At 45.4% G+C, this 22,281-nt stretch overlaps 1 protein-coding gene across 1 annotated transcript in view; it reads right to left on the bottom strand.

Moving 5' to 3' along the window:
* WNT2 (Wnt family member 2) overlaps window positions 1-22,281 on the bottom strand; it is a 142,407-nt gene that overhangs the window by 68,899 nt on the left and 51,227 nt on the right. The window lies entirely within an intron of this gene.

Genomic DNA, 22,281 nt, shown 5'->3' with positions numbered 1-22,281 from the left:
AATGACCTGTCACATACTGTAAATTAGAAAAGATACTGCAAGTCTTCTCTGGTTTTTGTGGCCTGTATAAAAGCACTGTATTATATAACTTTATAATGTCAAGTAACTATGCCATGATAAATTAAATATTTAGAATTATAGCAGGGGGTACACAATTTAGTGGAGTATCTAGACTGCAGTACTTGCTGGAGGAGGGGACGGAGTTACACAGAAGAGTGAGACAGCCTACACCACTCAGGTATGCCGGCAGCTCTATTTCTCCATGGCTGCGGCTGCCTGCTGGGACTCCAGTCTCCAATGATTGTAATGGAATCCTTGAGGAGTAGTGCCCCCTTCAGGACTGATAAAGCTAAATATTTATCGTATATAATACCCTTTATGAGGTCTAAGAACACTGTACGCTATTTATGTATGAAGTACCGTAAGGGTACGCTAGTTGCGTAACAATCGCTTCGCCGTGATCGAGACGCTCAAGCGTCACGTTCACTCACGGCCAAGAGATCACAGGCAGGCGCGTTATTGGCTGTTGACTAAAGTAATGATTCGCTATAGCGTAGCGAACGCTCGGGACCACGAGGAGATCACCAGCGGCGCTGACGCTCACTATATTAAACCTTTGTATCTAAACCATAAACAGTGTATTGTGCAGTAAAACCTTAGTGTAATATTAGAGAGTAAATGCAACACAGTATAACCTTATTACCTTAAAAGCTGTTTGAGCGTCACCGACGCTCTGAGAATACTTAATACTATAAGAAACACACAGAAACCGTGCTCAGGGTCCAACGCCTAAAATATATATTATGAATGCTATACTTGCAAAAGAGTTAAACACAATACAAGTCATACACTACAATATAACATAGACTACCTAACCAGATAACTACACAAGAAATACAATACAATACAATTTAAGGGAAAAATGAGTGAGAAAGAGAAGGAGAGAGAGAGAGAGAAATTGAGAGAGATTGGCCCACAATAACAAGAAGATCAATATAGCTGCGGAGAAACACTTACGCACAAGGGGAAACGATCGCATGCGCCTCGATATCCAGCTCCCGATTATCAGCAATGAGAACCGTTGAAGAGAGTGAACTGGATATGGTCGGCCTGCCTATTTATGCCCCACACACAATACAATTCAATGGTCCCTACAATCTCATTGTTCATTGGACACAGGAATTCGGCTTCGCATTATAACAAAAGGTCATAGGTTGATTCATACAGGTGGGCTGTGACTATTTCCAACTGCTCAGGTGGGAGGGAAACTGGGTTTCCCGCCGCATGGGTAATAAAGTGCAAATAAAGTAAATGTTCATAAACTTCTTATGTCCATAACTATTCGCACGAGCGATTGATCTGCTTCAAACCAACACCGGAATATTTCTAATTAAATATTCTTCCGATGGATACTAAACACCACTGTATTACTCCTGTCTGACCCTTCGTATCAAACAAAGAGGGATTTCTCTGTTCATGAACATTCTATATTAACCAAACTTTCAGAATCTATCAAAGGGACCATGATCTACAAAATACATTATTAGTGAAAATATGTAATGATTGAGTCGCACGCTATGATCGCATAAACTCTACCGTAAATACGCATACCATGCGCCTGCGGGTGCCCGCGACTGTGAGTATGCGCACGTACGGGAGAGCGTACGCATGCGCATCACGGACCAGTATGAGGTGCAAATATGGCAGTGTGTGTAGAGATATTTTTCTGACTTTGACAGTCCACCCTTTGGCAGTCAATAATAACTGCCACCTTCTAAAACATTTCAAAAGGAGAAAAATATATGTCAGGGGTTAATTCATTTCCATGGTTGGGTAAGGGAGGAGTGAGGAGTAGGTGGGAAGAGGGTATGACCTAGTGAGATAGCAGAAGCATGTGTGTATGAGTCCATGTTTTGGGGGTCATGTATCATCGTGCCGTACGTGTTGTAAATCAAGCTTCGAGGTATTGCGAAGTATACATTTGAATTCCTTCTTATCCCGTGGTACGGGTCTGTGGATGGGCTGTCAAACTTTACCGAGCTCTTTTCGGTTTTGGTTGTAACAAAATGGGGAAGCACATTTTAGTTGATGATACATGAATGGGGGAGATATGTGATTGCTGATACCTGTGCCTGTATTCCCTATCGACTATGTGTGTCATTACCTGTGGGTTGTAGAAATGAAGAAAAGACATAATTACGGTAAATGCGGTGGTATTCTATGTCAGGTAAATGTACAGTCGTCGATTGAGGTTTTGTTCGGTATCAGTTGAAAGTCGTCTTCTTTGCGCTGTTTTGCCCATTAGGTGCGAGCAAAAAGCTTTGTCAATGCCAATAGATTTACAAAAATGTTGGGCTAGCGTGAGTTTAAGAATTCTAGGGAAACTGGGGATCCATGGCAAAGTTCATCAAATGTCCGTATCTAAAGTGGTCAAAACTTCTTCTTTGGTCAATCCGTTGTCTGTATAGTGTCTTGTCAACTTCCTCGTCCAAGGGGGTCTTTTTATCTTGGAGAAAAACAGAAAAACAGGTGAAAGAAACGGACCGTAGAAATCGCATTTTCATCACATCATTGTTTCTACATTTGGGTCATAAATCAAGTCCAGGTTAATTACAGTTTCCTCACTCCTTAAACTCATTACCCTAGTACGATGATTGCACTTCATTAAAGCCTGACCGCATCTAAATATCAATCCAATCGATATGACAACACCTAAGATACATAGGAGAAACTTCCCAACATCCATTATGACTCCTTGAGCCCAGTCTCCTAAACCAGAAAACCAATTTCGCGGGTTCAACCATGACACCCAACCAGTCAGCTCATTACCTACAGCAGCAAGAGTGAGATTGTGTCTCCTGCGAAATTCCCACTTCAATTGGAGAATATCGTCCATCTTTTGGTCTATGACCTCGACCGGATCCTCGGTGCTATTCGTAATATATGTGCAACATTTCACGCCGTATTGTGTTGCCAGTGTGACACAATATCCGCCTGTCACTGCTGTGAGGTAATTGAGAACCATTCTATGCTGTACCAGTTCTGTTTTGTAAGCCTGAAGTTCTCTTCCAGTGTACCTAAACGTGTCATCATACATTTCAGTGATATTATCTAACAAATTTGCGAGCGCCGATATGTATTTATAATTCAGCACTCCTCTAGCGGTGCGGGTGAAATCTAACGCGATTAAGAATTGAATCCCGGTGGATTCACTTAGCAGATCAGAGGCCGGATGCTCTGTCTTCTCTATCAGGTGCCTTTTAACAACGTGCTCGTAATGGGTGTGAGTATAAGGAGCTTGGGCACCACGGTGTATGTCTTTCATTTTGTCATGTGATACAGTCATTACTTCAGGCAGTACTTTTCCAATATAACACAATCCTTCAGAGTTTGGGGCAAGCCACTTGTACGCCTTTCTCCCGCATATGAAATATGCATCATCGGGGAGAACATATGGGACGGAGTAGGACATAACCATATTACACACCTTCCATGTGAACTCTCCTAACCCTAATTCTTCCATCTGCTTAGTACACGTATCAGGTTGTACGATATGTGCACAGTATCCTGGTGATACCTCTCCAACTTTAGTAATCCTATTTCCTAAGGTATACCTATACCGGAAAGATTTTCCTCTACTGGCTATGTGGCGTACAAGCTCTGTATCTGTAGGCATTCTATCTGCTCTATGCGAAAAGGTCATGGTGTGGTTACTCCATGACACTTCCCAATTTCCCGGTTTTCGGGGATTGGAGATGTTGAAACATAATAGGGACCTATCCACATGGTATTGGTGGAGCTTCAAACTAGGAGGGCTGGCGATATTAAACCTTCGGTCCACCGGTCTCCCACCTTTTAACTCAAGTACCTCCTCTATCGTTAAAGGAAATGGTACTAGCCCTGATTTGCTATGACCCTGAGGTACTTGAGAGCATACCCAACAATCTGTTTTGTTTAACACATTACCCACTAAGGAGTGATAGTCACTCAATGGATGCCGGTCCATATGGATATTAAAACTGGATTGGCATTTCTTAATGCACCCATCCTCAATGACATTGTTACAGAGCCTACAGATACAGTTTTCTTCAGCTAACAATCCTTCACAATTCCTTCTATGGTCAATGCTATCGGATCGTTTTCTGATACTCGCCTTTGCTTGTTGATTATGTTGTTCTCGGAAAACTACGCTTCCATCTTTATCATCAGAACCCATTCCAGAACCTCTCTCGACCTCCATGGTACTCTCGCCGGAACAGACTGCTCTGGTCAACATCATGGTTAACAGGAAAATCCGGATCACAGTCTCTTGGGGCAAGTCCATCTTATAGGAGGAAACGGAGAAGAATGAGAAGGGGGAAAAAGAAATTTTAGGGAGAGGGGATGGGAAGTGGAGAAAAACAATAAAAGGGAATGGGGAGTCGACAACAGCTCTTGGTCTTGAGATTTTCACGGCTCAGGTGCCGCCTCAGTCCTCCTGGAACAGACACTCCAGTGATACAACCTCTACCGTCTGTTCCTTATCACGGGACTTCTCTGGATCAGCAACCTTCTTGCAGTGGGATGAATGAACCCAAGTCTCTCTCTCAGCAACCTTCAATGCTGTAGTGCTAGTCAATAAGACCTGGTATGGTCCTTCCCATCTGTCAATAAGGCAACCTGAGCGTAGAAAATTCCGTATCATTACATAATCCCCAGGTTCAATGTCATGACAATTACTATCTGGTAAATCAGGAATCACCAACTTCAGATTATCATTTTGATTCCTTAACTGTTTACTCATGTTAATCAAGTATTTTACAGTTACTTCATTGTTACATTTCAAATCATCCTGAGGGTTAATCATGACATGCGGTTGTCGACCAAACAAGATTTCAAAAGGGGACAGATTAAGAGGGGACCTGGGAGTGGTTCTGATGCTGTACAGTACAATGGGTAAAGCTTCTGGCCATGTCAATCCTGTCTCTGCCATCACTTTACTCAATTTATTTTTAATAGTGCTGTTCACTCTTTCGACCTTCGCACTCGCCTGTGGATGGTACGGAGTGTGCAGCTTGCTATCAATTCCCATCAATTTACACATTCCTTGAAAGACATCACCTGTAAAATGGGTACCCCTATCACTTTCGATAATTCTAGGGATACCATATCTACATACAAATTCCTGCACAATTTTCTTCGCAGTAAACATAGCGGTATTTGTGGCCGCTGGAAATGCTTCAACACAATTTGAGAAAACATCTATGCAAACAAGTACATATTTCAAATTTCGACAAGGGGGTAATTGAATGAAGTCAATCTGTATTACCTGGAAAGGGCCGCCGGCAGGTGGGATATGGGATGGTTCTGTAGGTATTGCCTTTCCAATATTCTTTCTCAAACAGGTAAGGCATGACATTGCTCTTTTACTCGCATGAGAGGAGAATCCTGGGGCGCACCAATATGCTCTTACCAATTTGCACATCCCTTCCTTGCCTAGATGAGTCAGCCCGTGAGCTGCTTCAGCCAGACATGGAAGGTATGTTCTGGGGGCCACTGGTTTACCTTGTCCATCCGTCCAGAGTCCTGAGGACTCCTGGCCATATCCCTTTGCCTTCCAGACTGCCTTTTCCTGTGTGGAACACAAATTTTGCATCTCACACAACTTCTGTGTGTTGATGGTATTAAATACCATCAGTTGTGTGGTGTCTGTCTGTCTGGGGGTAGCAGCTGCTAACTTAGCTGCTTCGTCTGCTCGGCTGTTACCAAGTGATACTGGGTCTTGGCTATATGTATGTGCTTTACATTTGATAACAGCCACTCTGTCGGGTTCCTGTATCGCTGTTAGAAGCCTTTTTATGTGAGCTGCATGCGCTACCGGTGTACCAGCTGCCGTCATGAAATTTCTGAGGCGCCATAGGGCTCCGAAATCATGGACTACCCCGAATGCGTATCTAGAGTCAGTGTAGATATTGGCTGATTTGCCCTTAGCCAATTCACATGCTCTGGTTAGGGCGACCAGTTCAGCAACCTGGGCTGAGTGAGGTGGGCCTAGCGGTTCCGCTTCTATGGTGCCTTGGTCATCTACGACTGCGTATCCAGTACACAAGTCTCCCGAGTCTGACTGTCTATGACAACTACCGTCCGTGTAGAACGTAAGTTCTGCATCTTCCAGTGGGTTGTCACTGATGTCAGGCCTTGCGGTAAAATTTTGGGTCAAATATTCTATACAATCATGAGTATCTTCCTTTGTATTAAATCCTCCTTCCCCAGTACTCTCATCCTCCACCCTTTGGGTCTGTCCAGACACACTTGGGAGATATGTTGCAGGATTTAATGCACTGCATCTCCTTATGGTGATGTTTACGGGGGCCATTAGTGCCAATTCCCATCTTGTAAACCGCGCTGATGAGACGTGCCTGGTTTGGGCAGAATTTAACAAGGCTGACACTGCATGCGGTGTATGAATTGTGAGGTTGTGACCTAGCACGACGTCTTCGCTTTTCGTTACTAGCAATGCTATCGCAGCAACGCTTCGCAAGCATGTGGGGAGGGATCGCGCTACCGTATCTAGCTGAGCGCTGTAATATGCTACTGGCCTGCTGGCATCACCGTGCTTTTGGGTTAGTACGCCTGCCGCGCAACCAGCACTTTCTGTTCCGTATAGTTCAAAGGGTTTCCCATAGTCTGGCATACCTAGTGCTGGTGCCTGCGTTAGGCACTGTTTAAGTCTCTCAAATGCTGTTTCGGACTCGTCTGTATGCGAAATCCTATCAGGTTTGTTTGAGGAGACCATTTCCTGCAAAGGTAACGCTAAAATGGAAAACCCTGGGATCCAGTTACGGCAATACCCACACATTCCTAAAAATGTTCTGATCTGTTGTTGGGTTTGTGGCAGAGTCATGTCTCTAATTGCTTGAATTCTATCAGCGGTCAGGTGTCTCAGTCCTTGTGTTAAACAGTGTCCCAAATATTTTACCTTAGTTTGGCATAATTGCAACTTGTCTTTGGAAACCTTGTGTCCTGTGTCTGAAAGATGAAACAGGAGCTGTTTCGTATCCTTCAGGGATGCCTCCAATGAATCAGAACACAGTAGTAGATCATCCACGTACTGTATTAATACTGATCCATTCACTGGTTGGAAAGACTGTAAACAATCATGCAAAGCTTGAGAAAATATACTTGGGCTATCTATGAATCCTTGTGGTAATCGAGTCCATGTGTATTGGACTCCTCTGTATGTAAATGCGAACAAATATTGACTGTCAGGGTGCAGAGGTACCGAAAAGAAAGCGGAGCAGAGGTCAATAACAGTGAAAAATTTCGCAGTGGGAGGGATTTGCATTAGGATGACAGCTGGATTTGGCACTACGGGGAACTGACTCTCAACTATTTTGTTAATCCCCCTTAGATCCTGCACTAGCCGGTAACCCCTCCCCCCACTCTTTTTCACAGGGAAGATGGGACTATTAGCAGTGCTGGACGTTCTTACCAGAATGCCCTGTTGTAGCAAGCGCTCTATTACTGGGTAAACTCCTAACTCCACCTCCGGCTTCAGAGGGTACTGTGGGATTTTTGGAGCTATCCTACCATCTTTTACTTGTACAACTACCGGAGCTACGTTTGCCATTAATCCAGTGTCCTGTCCATCTTTAGTCCAAAGTGACTCTGGTATCTGAGATGTCATTTCTTCTACTTGGGAGGGAGTCCTATTTGTCATAGTGGTATGTGACATTAATTTTGACGGGGAGTCTAACATGTCTCGTACTTCCTGAGCGTGATTCTCAGGTATGTCCAAGAATACACCTTCAGGAGTACAATAAATGACGCACCCCATTTTACACAGTAAGTCTCTTCCCAGGAGATTGGTCGGTGCCGATGCAGCCAGCAAAAAGGAATGCTTGGTATGTAAAGGCCCTATTGTAATCTCTGCTGGTTTGCTAACAGGGTAATGCTGGACTACTCCTGTTACTCCCACGGCTGGAATTGTCCTACCAGTGGTCCTCATGCCCACTGTCGAATTTATCACTGATTTGGCCGCCCCTGTGTCTACAAGAAAGTTTAATGATTTACCAGCTACATTGATTGCAATTTCTGGTTCACTTCCAAGACTTGCAATCAATTTTACTGGCTGCAGATTACAGGTATGGCCACACCCCTATTGGGTATGGTGACCTCCCTGAATCCCGCTGGCAGCAACTACTTGTGAGGGAGTTAGCTGGGAACTACCAGAGGTTTGCCAATCTCTGTTTGGGGGGTATCTTTTTGTTTCCCCTGCATGTGGCTCATAACTCCGTTTCTGCGGACCTTGCTCCCAATGTCGTGTGTCGTGTCGTTGTCTAGGGGGTTGGTATGAGTTTCGTACATTCTTTACTCTACAATCTCGTGCCATGTGTCCCTGTTTATGACAAGAATAACAAGTAACCACACTTGACTTACCCACAGGGTTTGGTGATACAAACAAAGGCTGCCTTGTGGTCAGGGCCTGTATACTTACGGCCATTAACTTATCACTTTGTTGTTCCCTGTGTCTGGTGATGTTCCTATCGTGATCAATAGCAGCCTCTCTCAAAGTAGCCACAGACAGACCTCGCCAACATGGTTGTGTGGTCTGTACCCTTGTCTTTAATGATTCTTTTAAACCATCCATCAGTACCGATACTGCTACTTCTCGATGGTTTATGTTTGTTTTAATGTCCTCTATGCCTGTGTATTTTGCCATTTCTGATAATGCTCTGTGAAAATACTCTGCAGCTGTCTCTGACTCCTTCTGTTTAATGGAGAATATCTTGTTCCATCTGACTACCGCTGGGAAATATTCTTTTAACTGTAAGTTTATTCTTTTTACATTGTCTTTGTTGTACACATCTGTAAGAGGTACATCCTGATCTAATCCGCAATCAGCTAAAAATTGAGTTGCGTCAACATTGGAGGGTAAACATGCTCTCAGCAATATCTGCCAGTCTTTATTGTTGGGCTCTACAGTGTTACCTAAGTCTCTGATGTATTTTTGACTGGCAACTAAATCTTTTCTAGGGTCAGGGAATTCAGACACGATGGTCCTTAATTCCATTCTGGAAAATGGGCTATACATGGCAATGTTCCTCACAGGGGTGACCCCTGTTGTGTCAGTTTTCCCATTTGGAACAGCTATTACCCTGACAGGATTAACTCTAACAACATCACTCTGTGTGGGTTCTACAGCCTGTGGTGAAATGGCTTCAGCATAGTGTATGGTGCCGTACTTACCTGTAGACACGACCTCACCTATCCCTCCGCTAGGGGCCTTTGTTACTAATCTCGTGGGTGGAGCTGTGCCTACTGTGGTCTCTGCTATGGTGGCTGCTAGAGAGAGCGCTGAAATTGTTGCCGATTCGTCTTCTTGATCACACTCCTGAGGAAAGTTCAAAACAGGGTACAACTTGCACGGGTTAATACTTGTATTGGTTAATTGGTTAACATTATCTTTAACATTTACACAGTTGCTAAGTGTTTGTGTGTTACACCTTAGTGCGTCATTCTCCGCAACCAATTTCTCTCCTGATATGTATGGTGGCGGTGGGGCCGTGGCTATCAGTTTTCTGATTGAGCCAGATCCCGCCGCCTGAGCCAATACTCTCTGTATGTCACCTTCCTGCTGCCACAACTGCAAATAATCGTAATGTTTGATTCGTCTCTTTGTTGATTTAATGAGACATATCCTTCTCCTTAAATTCGTTAACACTTCTGTGCTGAAGCTACCTACTCTTGGGAATTTCTCCCCGTCATGTACTGTCATTCTCTCCCATTCATCACATAAAGCTTCTGTGTGACTTCCGTATTTCTCACACATTACATACCTTGCCGACCCAATTGGTCGGTTCACTGAATCAACCCGAACCGAGGTTGATCGCCCCCTACCTGAACAAGTGGCCCCCATAGTTCGAAGGTGTTGCTTTATTTAACCAACCCTTACGCAAACCAAATGCCCAAAATAGGCTGACGGTGGCGGTTTACCGAGTACCCCACTCACTCGCCCACGCCGACCTGATCACACCGATATGGTGCTGGCGTACTCGACCTAGGGCCCCTGCGACCTGAACCTCTATTTACTGGAACCTGTGAGGGTGCTCCGAAGAACACTTACTCTTTCCAGTAACTATTGGTTGCTGGATAGTTCCTGAGTGAGCAGCGAACTTCCCTTAAAATAAAAAAAGTTACACAAATCACGTTAGAATGTACAAATAGCGTTTATGACCTTCGTACACAAATAGTACCGGTCAGGTTTACTAATGCACACAATTACGTGCGGTACAATCGTTTAGTACACAAGCAACTAATCTTATGTACTGAGCGACCAGTGGAATCGAAAATTACGGCTGCGAATTCCTTCAGCCAGAGCTTATATGGCCTATATGGGTGTTGCACCAACCCTTTCTTGGTGTTGTGCCTGTGGACTGTATAGCGGACTTCCTTGTCTGCTGTACCTGAACCTGTTGGTCTGCTATGACCTCCTGGTCTGTTACAGTATGACCTCCTGGTCTGCTACACTCTAATGCTCAAATTGTATATTTAACCAGGGATGCCTCCCTAGCCACCATGTACGTCACTTACACGCATGTACCTCACGAGTACTCGACTTTTCTTGTGGTTCAACCTGTAAAATTGTATACAACACACTCACTCACCACATGTACACTTTTGTTTCTATTTCTATTTCTGCGCAGAAATGTCTCTTTAGACCAGATATGTTACAAATTAGGAGAAGGATCTATTAATTTAAATTTGGAATTTAAAAAAAAAAAAATTTTTGTGCGATTTATCGCCTGGCGTTATTTACCGCGTGGCGCTACTTATCGCGTTGAGAGGAGAGAAAGAAAAAAAAAACAAAAAACTTGTGATTTGAGTTACGTGGGCGTACCCGTACGCTCCGTTGCGTAATATACGCTGCGTGCGTCGGCCCTTGGATTGCGTACGTAAGTCTCAGTCTTTTGTTAGAGACACGTGTACACAAAGCAAAGATCCACCGTAACACAATTTATACGTTTATCAACTATAGAACTGGCAAACAGGAGAGTGACATACGAAAATACACCAATGAAAAGGAAATGCAGATATATATGTGTGCGTGCGTGTGTACGCAAGACAGAAAAATAAACAGTTTTAAAAAGACACTATTGTTTTGTTCTTACCTCCGGTTCCCGGATTCCTTCAGCACCCTTTACTAAGAGAAGCAGACGCTTATCCAAACAGCACTACGAGGAATATGATCTCCCGCCCTTTGCTGCTGGATAATGTCTGCTGAAATTACCTAGTGCAGATATGTGAAGGACAGGACGAGCCGCCAATTGATAAAGCTAAATATTTATCGTATATAATACCCTTTATGAGGTCTAAGAACACTGTACGCTATTTATGTATGAAGTACCGTAAGGGTACGCTAGTTGCGTAACAATCGCTTCGCCGTGATCGAGACGCTCAAGCGTCACGTTCACTCACGGCCAAGAGATCACAGGCAGGCGCGTTATTGGCTGTTGACTAAAGTAATGATTCGCTATAGCGTAGCGAACGCTCGGGACCACGAGGAGATCACCAGCGGCGCTGACGCTCACTATATTAAACCTTTGTATCTAAACCATAAACAGTGTATTGTGCAGTAAAACCTTAGTGTAATATTAGAGAGTAAATGCAACACAGTATAACCTTATTACCTTAAAAGCTGTTTGAGCGTCACCGACGCTCTGAGAATACTTAATACTATAAGAAACACACAGAAACCGTGCTCAGGGTCCAACGCCTAAAATATATATTATGAATGCTATACTTGCAAAAGAGTTAAACACAATACAAGTCATACACTACAATATAACATAGACTACCTAACCAGATAACTACACAAGAAATACAATACAATACAATTTAAGGGAAAAATGAGCGAGAAAGAGAAGGAGAGAGAGAGAGAGAAATTGAGAGAGATTGGCCCACAATAACAAGAAGATCAATATAGCTGCGGAGAAACACTTACGCACAAGGGGAAACGATCGCATGCGCCTCGATATCCAGCTCCCGATTATCAGCAATAAGAACCGTTGAAGAGAGTGAACTGGATATGGTCGGCCTGCCTATTTATGCCCCACACACAATACAATTCAATGGTCCCTACAATCTCATTGTTCATTGGACACAGGAATTCGGCTTCGCATTATAACAAAAGGTCATAGGTTGATTCATACAGGTGGGCTGTGACTATTTCCAACTGCTCAGGTGGGAGGGAAACTGGGTTTCCCGCCGCATGGGTAATAAAGTGCAAATAAAGTAAATGTTCATAAACTTCTTATGTCCATAACTATTCGCACGAGCGATTGATCTGCTTCAAACCAACACCGGAATATTTCTAATTAAATATTCTTCCGATGGATACTAAACACCACTGTATTACTCCTGTCTGACCCTTCGTATCAAACAAAGAGGGATTTCTCTGTTCATGAACATTCTATATTAACCAAACTTTCAGAATCTATCAAAGGGACCATGATCTACAAAATACATTATTAGTGAAAATATGTAATGATTGAGTCGCACGCTATGATCGCATAAACTCTACCGTAAATACGCATACCATGCGCCTGCGGGTGCCCGCGACTGTGAGTATGCGCACGTACGGGAGAGCGTACGCATGCGCAGCACGGACCAGTATGAGGTGCAAATATGGCAGTGTGTGTAGAGATATTTTTCTGACTTTGACAGGACAGGAGCCCAGCGGCAGCCGACTCCATTGCCTCCCAGAGTTCCGCCTCTGCACCCGCCATAGGACAGGCAGCTCACCGCACTCAGCACACTGCATTGTACCCATTCATTCTGTTATTCCATCTCTGCAGTACAGTAACTCTGCCATCCTGTGATGCTGCTATGGCTACACGGTATGTTATACCTCTGATGCTGCCCATGTCGGCCCACTTCAACAAAATTTTACTTTTAGTTCCCAGCAAAAAGCATACAATGAGGCCCTGTGAGGAGGAATCCCGCCCCCTCCTCAGACCACATCCCCATTGGGGCTGCTTCCATAAATTTCCTGGCCTGGTTTTCCATCCCAATCCGCCCCTGACTGCACTGACTAGCTCAGCTTCCAGTCTGTGAGCATGTCCATGACAGATACGTTGCAAAGCCAATCAGGACAGGGGGCTGATCCATTACTTCTACTCTTTAATCTAGATGCCTCCCTTTCTGTCCTGCTCACCCTCTGCTCCGCACTTTTAAGTCCTTCATTTATTTTCCTCCACCTCCATCCTCCGCATAGGCTACAGTCCACCCCCTTGAGCATATGTGACCACTGCAAACAGAGTAGTCTCTAGAGCAGGGGTGGCCAACCAGTCAGTGACAAAGAGCCAAAAAACCTTGTTAGGTACGTCAAAGAGCCGACATCGAGCCGATGGCACGCATGCAAAAATGGAATGTGGCCTTGTGCCTGCTAGACTACGCCCCTGGTATAAAATACATTGAAAAAGCAAGAACGACATAAAATAATTTTTTAAAGCCAAATCCATTGAAAAAGCCACTTTCACATAATAGACTTCAACTCCCCCATGTGTCACTCCAGCCAGCTCCCCCCATGTGTCACTCCTGCTAGCACTCTCCTATGTCACTCCAGCCAGCTCCCCCGTGTTACTCCAGCCAGGTCTCCCATGTGTCACTACTGCCAAGACCCTGCTGTGTCACTCCAGCCAGCTCCCCCATGTGTCACTCCAGCCAACACCCTCCTGTCACTCCAGCCAGCTCTTTCATGTGTCACTCCAGCCAAGACCCTGCTGTGTCACTCCAGCCAGCTCCCCCATGTGTCACTCCAGCCAACACCCTCCTGTCACTCCAGCCAGCTCTTTCATGTGTCACTCCAGCCAAGACCCTGCTGTGTCACTCCAGCTAGGTCTCCCATGTGTCACTCTAGCCAACACCCTCCTGTCACTCCAGCCAGCTCTCCCATGCCAACACCCTCCTGTCATTCCAGCCAGCTCTTCCATGTGTAACTCCTGCTAGCACCCTCCTATGTCACTCCAGCCAGCTCCCCTGTGTCACTACTGCCAAGACCCTGCTGTGTCACTCCAGCCAGCTCTCTCATGTGTCACTACTGCCAAAACCCTCCTGTCACTCCAGCCAGCTCTTCCATGTGCACTCCTGCTAGCACCCTCCTATGTCACTCCAGCCAGCTCCCCCATGTCACTCCAGCCAGCTCTCCCATGTGTCACTCCTGCTACCACCCTCCTATGTCACTCCAGCCAGCTCTCCCATGTGTCACTCCTGGCAACACCCTCCTGTCACTCCAGCCAGCTCTTCCATGTGTCACTCCTGGCAACACCCTCCTGTCACTCCAGCCAGCTCTCCCATGTGTCACTCCTGGCAACACCCTCCTGTCACTCCAGCCAGCTCTTCCATGTGTCACTCCTGCTACCACCCTCCTATGTCACTCCAGCCAGCTCTCCCATGTGTCACTCCTGCTACCACCCTCCTATGTCAGTCCAGCCAGCTCTCCCATGTGTCACTACTTCCAGCACCCTCCCGCATCACTCCTGCCAGGACCCTCCTGTGTCTCTCCAGCCAGCTCTGCCATGTGTCACTCTAGCCCACCCTGATGTATCACTACAGCCCCCCCCCCCCCCCTTCCATCATCTCATGCCATTGCAGCAGTCCCTAATGTGTCCTCTGTTTGCTTGTCTTACCTCTAGTATCTGGCTCCTTCAGTTTTCAGTCCCTGTAGTGCTGCTGCGTGTCTGGCTGGAGTGCAGCGGTTTCTGTATCTGTTGTGGTCACATGATTTAGAGTGTTGGGCGCCACATTTGAATAAAGAAATAGCCACATGCGGCTCAAGAGCTACAGGATGGCCACCGCTGCTCTAGAGCACCCTCTGCAGATCAGTGGGATTTTGATGTAGTATGTGTTGTAGTAATGTTGGGTGTGTATGTAATTTGTGTGTGTACTGTATATAGTAATGTCACGTGTTTGTATATCAGATGTAAAATGTGTGTTTATATAAATGTATGTGTGCCATATTAATGTACTGTAATATAAAGTGTGTGTGAATGTAATGTTGCGTGTAGGTGTTTTTAATGTTGTGTGTGTTTGGATTTGTAGGAGACTTTTTGTGTCTGTCTATTTTCTAAACAGGGCCCTGACATTCCAGGATCAGACGGGGTACAGCATCAGATTACTACAGCTGCAAGTACAGGTAGGACAGAGCAGCTCAATCTGCCACCTGTCCTGTTTCTAGTGGGTCCCAAATTTTTACAAACTGTTTGGAACACTCGGGACGTCTTCCTGACTGCAGGAGCAGGCTGCAGATCTGTTCTGTTTCATATTGCACATCAGTCACAATGAGCAGAAGGAAAGGGAGTTATCTGGAGGTATTGCAGGGAGGACAGGGTCATCAGAGGGGAGATGGACAGCAAAGAGGATGGGGTGAAGGGATATAACAGAGGACGGGTTGGGTGGATTGCAGGGAAGGCAGGGAGAGTGATGGATAGTAGTGATGATGTTGGAGAAGTAGTAAGTAGCACTGTGAGAACAAGCATCTAACAAAAAAAACTACATTACTGTTTTTGTTATAAACAAATAAAAATATAATTCAATTAAAAAAAAAAGTTTATCCCTTTGTCTCTTATTCACAAACCACAATGAATCTCATTAATCCAGAAATCAATGGATTTAAAAATCTTTACAGGATTGGAATACCTAGACATTCATGGTAAGGAACATGATGCCCCACTATTCTCCCCATGTCACATATGATTGGGGCCCAAGCATATCTCTAATATTATTCCATACTGTATTTTAGAGGAACACAATTTTATTAATTGCTATAATCACACCAAATGGTTTATAGGATAACCTTCTGTTATGAGCCACCCCTGCGGCTGATCATTGTAGCAGATCCTGGTAGTTGCCAGGCGATCTGGATGCTGTGTCACATTGGCTGCTTTGTTTGTCTAGCAACCGAGACACCTGTGTTTGTGTAGCTCAGCAGCTGCAATCTGTTAATCATTTAGGGGGGTGGTCTACCTGGCGCTCTGCTATTGGTCCCGGCTCCTGATAATACGCAGCCAGCCCTGTACAGCCTTGCCAGTGATAGTTCCTGTGTTCTAGCTTCTAGTTTCTACTGTAGTTCTTAGTTTGTGTTGGAGACTTGCCACTTGGTCCCTTTTCACAGAACAGTTTCTGAATTCCAGCTGTGTTTCTGCAGTATATCCTCTCAAGTGGGTGTGGTATAGAAGATCTAGGTCGACGGTCATTAGGTCAACCCCATATGTTTGGCAGGCATTAGAATGACACTGAACCCCAATAAGTGTAGTGCATTCCCTTGCAAGGCTCGCTTCGCTTGCCATGCTACGGGCAGAGTGCCTTGCTCCTCTACTGCTGTGCTCGGCACAGGTTACTATTCCCAATCATAGTGCATGTGGGTGGTAAAGTATGAAAACGTTGTAAATAATGAAAAAAAAAAAACTTCTTAAAAAGCAGTGTCAACCATTTGAACCTGTCAACCTAAGGCATGTCAAATATATGAGGTCAACCTAATGACCGTCAACATAGACCTGTCCAAACATTGGAAACCCCTCAAGCTAAATTCCTGAATTTTCTAACCTTGCTTCAGTATTCAGTGTGTTCTGCGCAGTGCTTTTCTACTAAGTATTTCACCTGTGTTCAGCTGTAATTCCTGGCTAATTAACATTGAATTTCTGTGCAACTCCATAAACCTATAAGCCCTATACTTAACTACACTGCTGCTCTAATTATAAGTGACTGTGTATATTCCATGTGTCGTGGGTAATTACTGTGGACTGTAGAAGCCAATGTGTCAAATCTCTGCTATTGAATTCTAAGTACTGGTGCAGTTCTGTGTATTCAGCCCTCACTTGCATTCCATCAGTATCTAAGCATTAAGCTGCACTCCTCGATTAATGTTATTCCTGTGGCTGAAGTCCATATCAATAGTCTGCGTATACCATGCTAAGAGGTTCAAGCTACATATTATCCTGCTCCAGATTACAGAACAAACCTAGCATCCTATAGATACTCCAGTGAACCCTTGTCCTGGTATCCTGTATAATGGTGTGTACATCTAACACGAACAAAACAACGGGTGGCTGCTATAGGCTGGAGACCCACTCATGGGCTCTAGGAGTCTTAGACAACTGTCCTGGAGTCGCCTAACATTTGTTAGTTGCTAAGTAAAAGTCATGTGCCACAGTCATAAAATCAGTGAGAAAAATACAAAGCTGTGTTTTGAATTAGAAAGATCAGCGTACCTGTGTACAAATGTTTATTTCTTCTTCTGGGTCGATGGTCTCCACAGGGTTAACCCTGGTTATGATCTGGTGGAGACCAGGACTGGCACCGAACAGTAAAGCTTTGTGAGCCTCCCAGGGTGCAGTGGGCTCCTCTCCCTTCATATTCCACCCCTATACTCAGGCACTGTAGGTTTTTTTTTCAGTGCCAGCATACAGCTGGTCACACTGAACAAGGGTTGCACACTGCAGCCCAAGCTTTTACTTTTTAACTGTTAAATTTGTATTTTTTCTTGTTTCTTTTGAGCAATAAGCATCTGGCAGTCCAAGAGAAAACCAGCGTTGATGCTCCACCCCCACCGGGCAGCGACTCCACAACTGAGTGCGTGATTCCGGCGGGGCCCCTGGTGATACACTTTCACTAGCATAGGCACAGGGGTATACAGGACTGCAATCGGATCATGGGGAGACAGGTAAGGCAGGCTCCCGCTCGTGGGACCCGCTTATTTCGCAGTCTATTTACCACTGGTCTGGGGAAAGGACCAACGGTGCTGAGGTGCTCCCAGACCATTAAGTGTTCTTGCAGATGCACTAGACTATCAGGGCTTTAATGTATACTGGTGCTGGGGACACAGGCCAGGAGAGCCGGTGGTGACATTTAGCGTAGCGGAGGTCAGCGCTTTCCCAGCGGACCCTCCCCCAGCCCAGGTCGCTATACCACAGTGGTCTTCCCACCCTAAGCTGCTCCTCCCTCATACTCCTACACAGTGAGATGCTGGGCAGCCATTCTCTGAGCTCTGCAGGTCTCCAGGAGTGGTGGGTAGAATCTCCCTGTATACCTCTACCACATAGCAGGTTATACAAAGTGCTGCATCCTACCAAGCCCCTTCTACAGTGCAGGGTTGTTGATATCAGTGCCCATTGCAGTTAAATTAATAATTCTGCATTGTATGTGACTTATGCTAGTACTGCTGCATGTTTTCATCTCTTACGTTCTACTATTGCTTTCCACTTTTTCTCTCACATAAACCTTTAAAACTGGTGTGTTTTGGGTTAAATTTGCCACACTATACTGCATAACTGTATATTGTGTATGCATTTTGTCACATACTATCATTGTTACATGCTGTACATTGTCATATTTGTGTGTGTACACTGTATTTCTGCTTTGTCTAACACATCTAAGACCAAGCAGACAGGGGCTTCTACATTGGTAGCATGTAAAACCTGTAACATGGAGGTTTTACCTCAGCTATTGTCATAGGTGGTCAATGCACAGCCTATTTGGTGCCCCTCTAGAACTAGAGCAAGGACCCCTATGGGTATCTTTACTACATTGCTGACCATATTGCTACTCCACCTGTGGCTCCCCCTATGGGTCTACCACAACCACTACAGCCTTCAATAACTCACCCTATAGGATTTCAACAGTCATTACAGCCTGTTTATCAGTCAATTGCAGCCCTGCCCATCCCTCCTATATGGTTGGACTCATTCTCTCATTCTATACAAAATTTGGCTGCTTCCTCTGCTATATTTCAGAGCATGATCAGAGCATGATGCAGGGTCAGGGTCCAATACCTACACCATAGACCTAAGTGCGCTGTTCCATACCTCCCAACATGACCCTCTCCAGGAGGGACAGATTGCTCTGTTCCTGGACTTCCCTCTCAATTTATGATTGCCGGCACCTCTGTTGAACAGGTTAATGGATAAGAAAGGTGTTTCCCCACAGGTGAGGGCAATCATACATCAAGAGGGAAGTGCAGGAGCAGACCATTCTGTCCCTCCTGGAGAGGGTCATGTTGGGAGGTATGCTGTTCTTTCCTCACAGTCTATTCCCCTCTCTGATTCAGAAGACTCATCTGTTACTGCTGATCATGTTGAGGTTTCAGACGCTGAATCCCCCTCAGGGGATGAGGAGGCCCCACCTAAATTTCATGTGGTTGCATTAATTAGGGTGGTCACATTCTCACTTCAGCTAGAAGATTCTGAAACAGCCCCTACTACTAAAGATCCTCTGCGCAAACAGCAGTTTTAGTGGAGTGTCCACACTCAGACCACTTCTCAGAAGCTATGAGCGAAGTATAGAAAACTCCCACTAAGATTTATGGTCCCTAAGAAGCTCAGCTACTTTTATCTGCTGCCATGAGCAGATTGTACAAAGTGGGAGACTCTACTCAGTTGATGCACGTGACCCATTTAATTAAAAGTTCAATACTTCCTATCCCGACTGCATCCTCCTTTACAGAGCTGCTGGATAGACAATTAGATATGTGTCTCAAGTCTATGTACTCCCTCACAGGAGCAATGGCAAGACAGGCTACTGCTATGGCCTGGGTGGCTAAGGCCATTGAGACTTGGGCCGACAACCTTGAACAGAGTTTCACATCTGACCCCACCAAGGACCGGCTGTTTCTACTCACTAATATCAGAGATGCAGTCTATTACATTGGTAAGGAAGCTTTAGACACAGTTCTGTGATACTCTAAGGCTTCCCTGTTTCCTTGCAGCTCGCCGCATTATTATTATTATCCTTTATTTATATGGCACCACATGGAATCCGCAGCACCCAATTATAGAGTAAACAAATAAGCAAAACATGAAGACAGTGACTTACAGTTCAATACAATATAGGACAAATACAGGGTATATAAACATAGCTTCATCAGTAAACAGCACTGAAGTAAGTATCATGGTGGCAGAAAACCAAAGGATTTAGTGCCATCAAAGGGAGTATTGAAAAGAAGTTATGTAAGAAACGTAAAAACACATGAGGGAAGAGGACCCTGCTTGTGAGAGCTTACATTCTAAAGGGGAGGGGCAGACAAACAGGGGTGACACAGATGGGGTAGAAAGTGAGCGTGGGCCACAGAAGGCTTAGGATGAGAGACGGCTGGGTTTGGTGAAGACGTGTCTTGAGAGCCCGCTTGAAGTTTTGTGGAGAGTCTGAGGGGGAGAGGTAGAGAATTCAAGAAAAAGGGAGCAGCATGTACAAAATCTTGGAGGTAGGAGAAGGAGTGGGAGGAGGTAATCAGAAGGCAGGAGAGGTGGCGTGCATTAGCAGAGCTAAGAGGGCGGGCGGGAGTGTAAAGGGAGATAAAGTCAGAGATGTAACTGGGAGAGGGGTGGGTGAGGGCTTTGTCAGCGAGTGTGAGAAGCTTGAAATGGATTCTGAAGGGGAAGGGGGGCCAATGAAGGGCTAGTAAGAGAGGTGAGGTGGATGTAGTGTGTTTGGTGAGGAAGATGATTCGGGCAGCAGCACTGAGGTTAGATTGGAGTGGAGAGATGTATATGTGCATTGTGGGGCTCCATTCCTGGAAAGCAGATTCAGACGCAAAGAAGGCCCTTTAAGCCTTACCATACACGGCCGAACGCCTGTTTGGGCTGGAACTGGACAAGACTGTAGAGAAACTGGCAACCTCTAAGACAGCTTGCCTGTAGTCAGCCTTATCAATGCGGCCTCTGCTTTCTTTCTTTTCTGTCCTTTTGTCAACCAGGCAAGGCCAAAGGTCAGATATTCATGCGAGGGTCTCGCACGGTCAAGATCTCCAAACCCAATACCAAACAAGCTTGGGCTACCAGACATCCAACTACCAAGCTAGAGGTCAAACCATCAGACTCACGGGATGGGCAGACAATACTTCCCTACTACTCAGTCGACAGACCCCGGCAAAGCCCAAGCGCTGACAGGAATCATACGATCCCTACTGCGGTCAGGGGTAATTTTTCCTGTGCCACTACCTCAACAGGATCAGGGGTTTTATTCTACACCTCTTTTTATCTCAGAAACACGTCCCAGTCTGAAACTAAAAATTGCTGAATAATTACCTCAAGGTCCTCAAGTTCCGTATGAACTACGTTCCATTGTCCTGGCTATGTGACCTGGAGACTATATGGTCTCCCTGGATATACAGGATGTGTACCTGCATATACCTATAGCACTCTGTCATCAACAATATCTTCGCTTTGCAGCTCATGTCGGTGATGGCGGTCATCTCCGGAAACAGGGAATTCAGATACTACCTTACTTAGACAATCTTATTCTTCTGGCACAGTCTCCAACGGTGCTGGACTGTCACCTACAACAGATGGTGTGCTTCATCCAGAACCATGGATGGAAAATCAACTGGCCCAAGTCCTCGCTCATCCCATCTCAGAAGATACTGCACCTCGGTGCACTGCTGGATGCCAGTGTACAACATATCTTCCTGCCTCAGGAAAAGATTGTAACACTGCAGTTGCTCATCCGCAACCTACTTCACAGTCCAAGAGTCTCGGTTCATGCAACAATGCAGACCCTAGACTCCATGGTCTCAGTGTTCGACATGGTGGAATACTCCCAATTTCATTCCAGGCCTCTTCGGTGCCTGATACTCATGGTATGGACGGTGTTACCGACACAGATCAAGTCCCAGACCTTGATTATGCCCCAATCTCTTCGGGCGTCTCTTTCATTGTGGCTACACACGGCCAATTTGGACAAGGTTCTGCTATTCTGGATTTGGCACTGGACACTCCTCACCACAGCTACTAGTCTCAAAGGATGGGGGGCTGTCATGGGCAGTCACTCCTTTCAGGGACACTGGTCTCTGATGGAAAGGGATCTCTCAATCAACGTTCTGGAATTTGGAGCTGTTTACCGAGTCCTTCAGATGGCCCAGGACCATCTGCAAGGTGCCCCAGTTCAAATATAATCAGACAATGCAACCACAGTGGCCTATATAAATCAATAAGGTGCACTCGCAGTATGGCAGCGATGCAAGAGGCAACTCAGATTCTCATCTGGGCACAAGTCCACCTTCCAGCCATCTCCGCAATATATATTCCAGGAGTTCTCATCTGGGAAGCGGACTCTCTCAGTCGTTAGAACATTAACGCCAGGGAATGGTCTCTACACCCCGAGGTCTTTCAGATTCTGATGCAGAAATGGGGCCTTCCAGACGTCAATCGCCTGGCTTCCAGACACAACCAAAAGGTTCCGTTGTTCCGCACTCACGATCCCTTTCCTCCAGTGTCTCCCCTCCCAGAGTATTGCGGAAATTCAAAGAGG

The sequence above is a fragment of the Pseudophryne corroboree genome, chromosome 6, assembly GCF_028390025.1.
Source record: "Pseudophryne corroboree isolate aPseCor3 chromosome 6, aPseCor3.hap2, whole genome shotgun sequence".
NCBI lineage: Eukaryota > Metazoa > Chordata > Amphibia > Anura > Myobatrachidae > Pseudophryne > Pseudophryne corroboree.
Note: the sequence above shows the minus strand (reverse complement) of the source record. Positions and strands in the feature narration are given on the sequence as shown.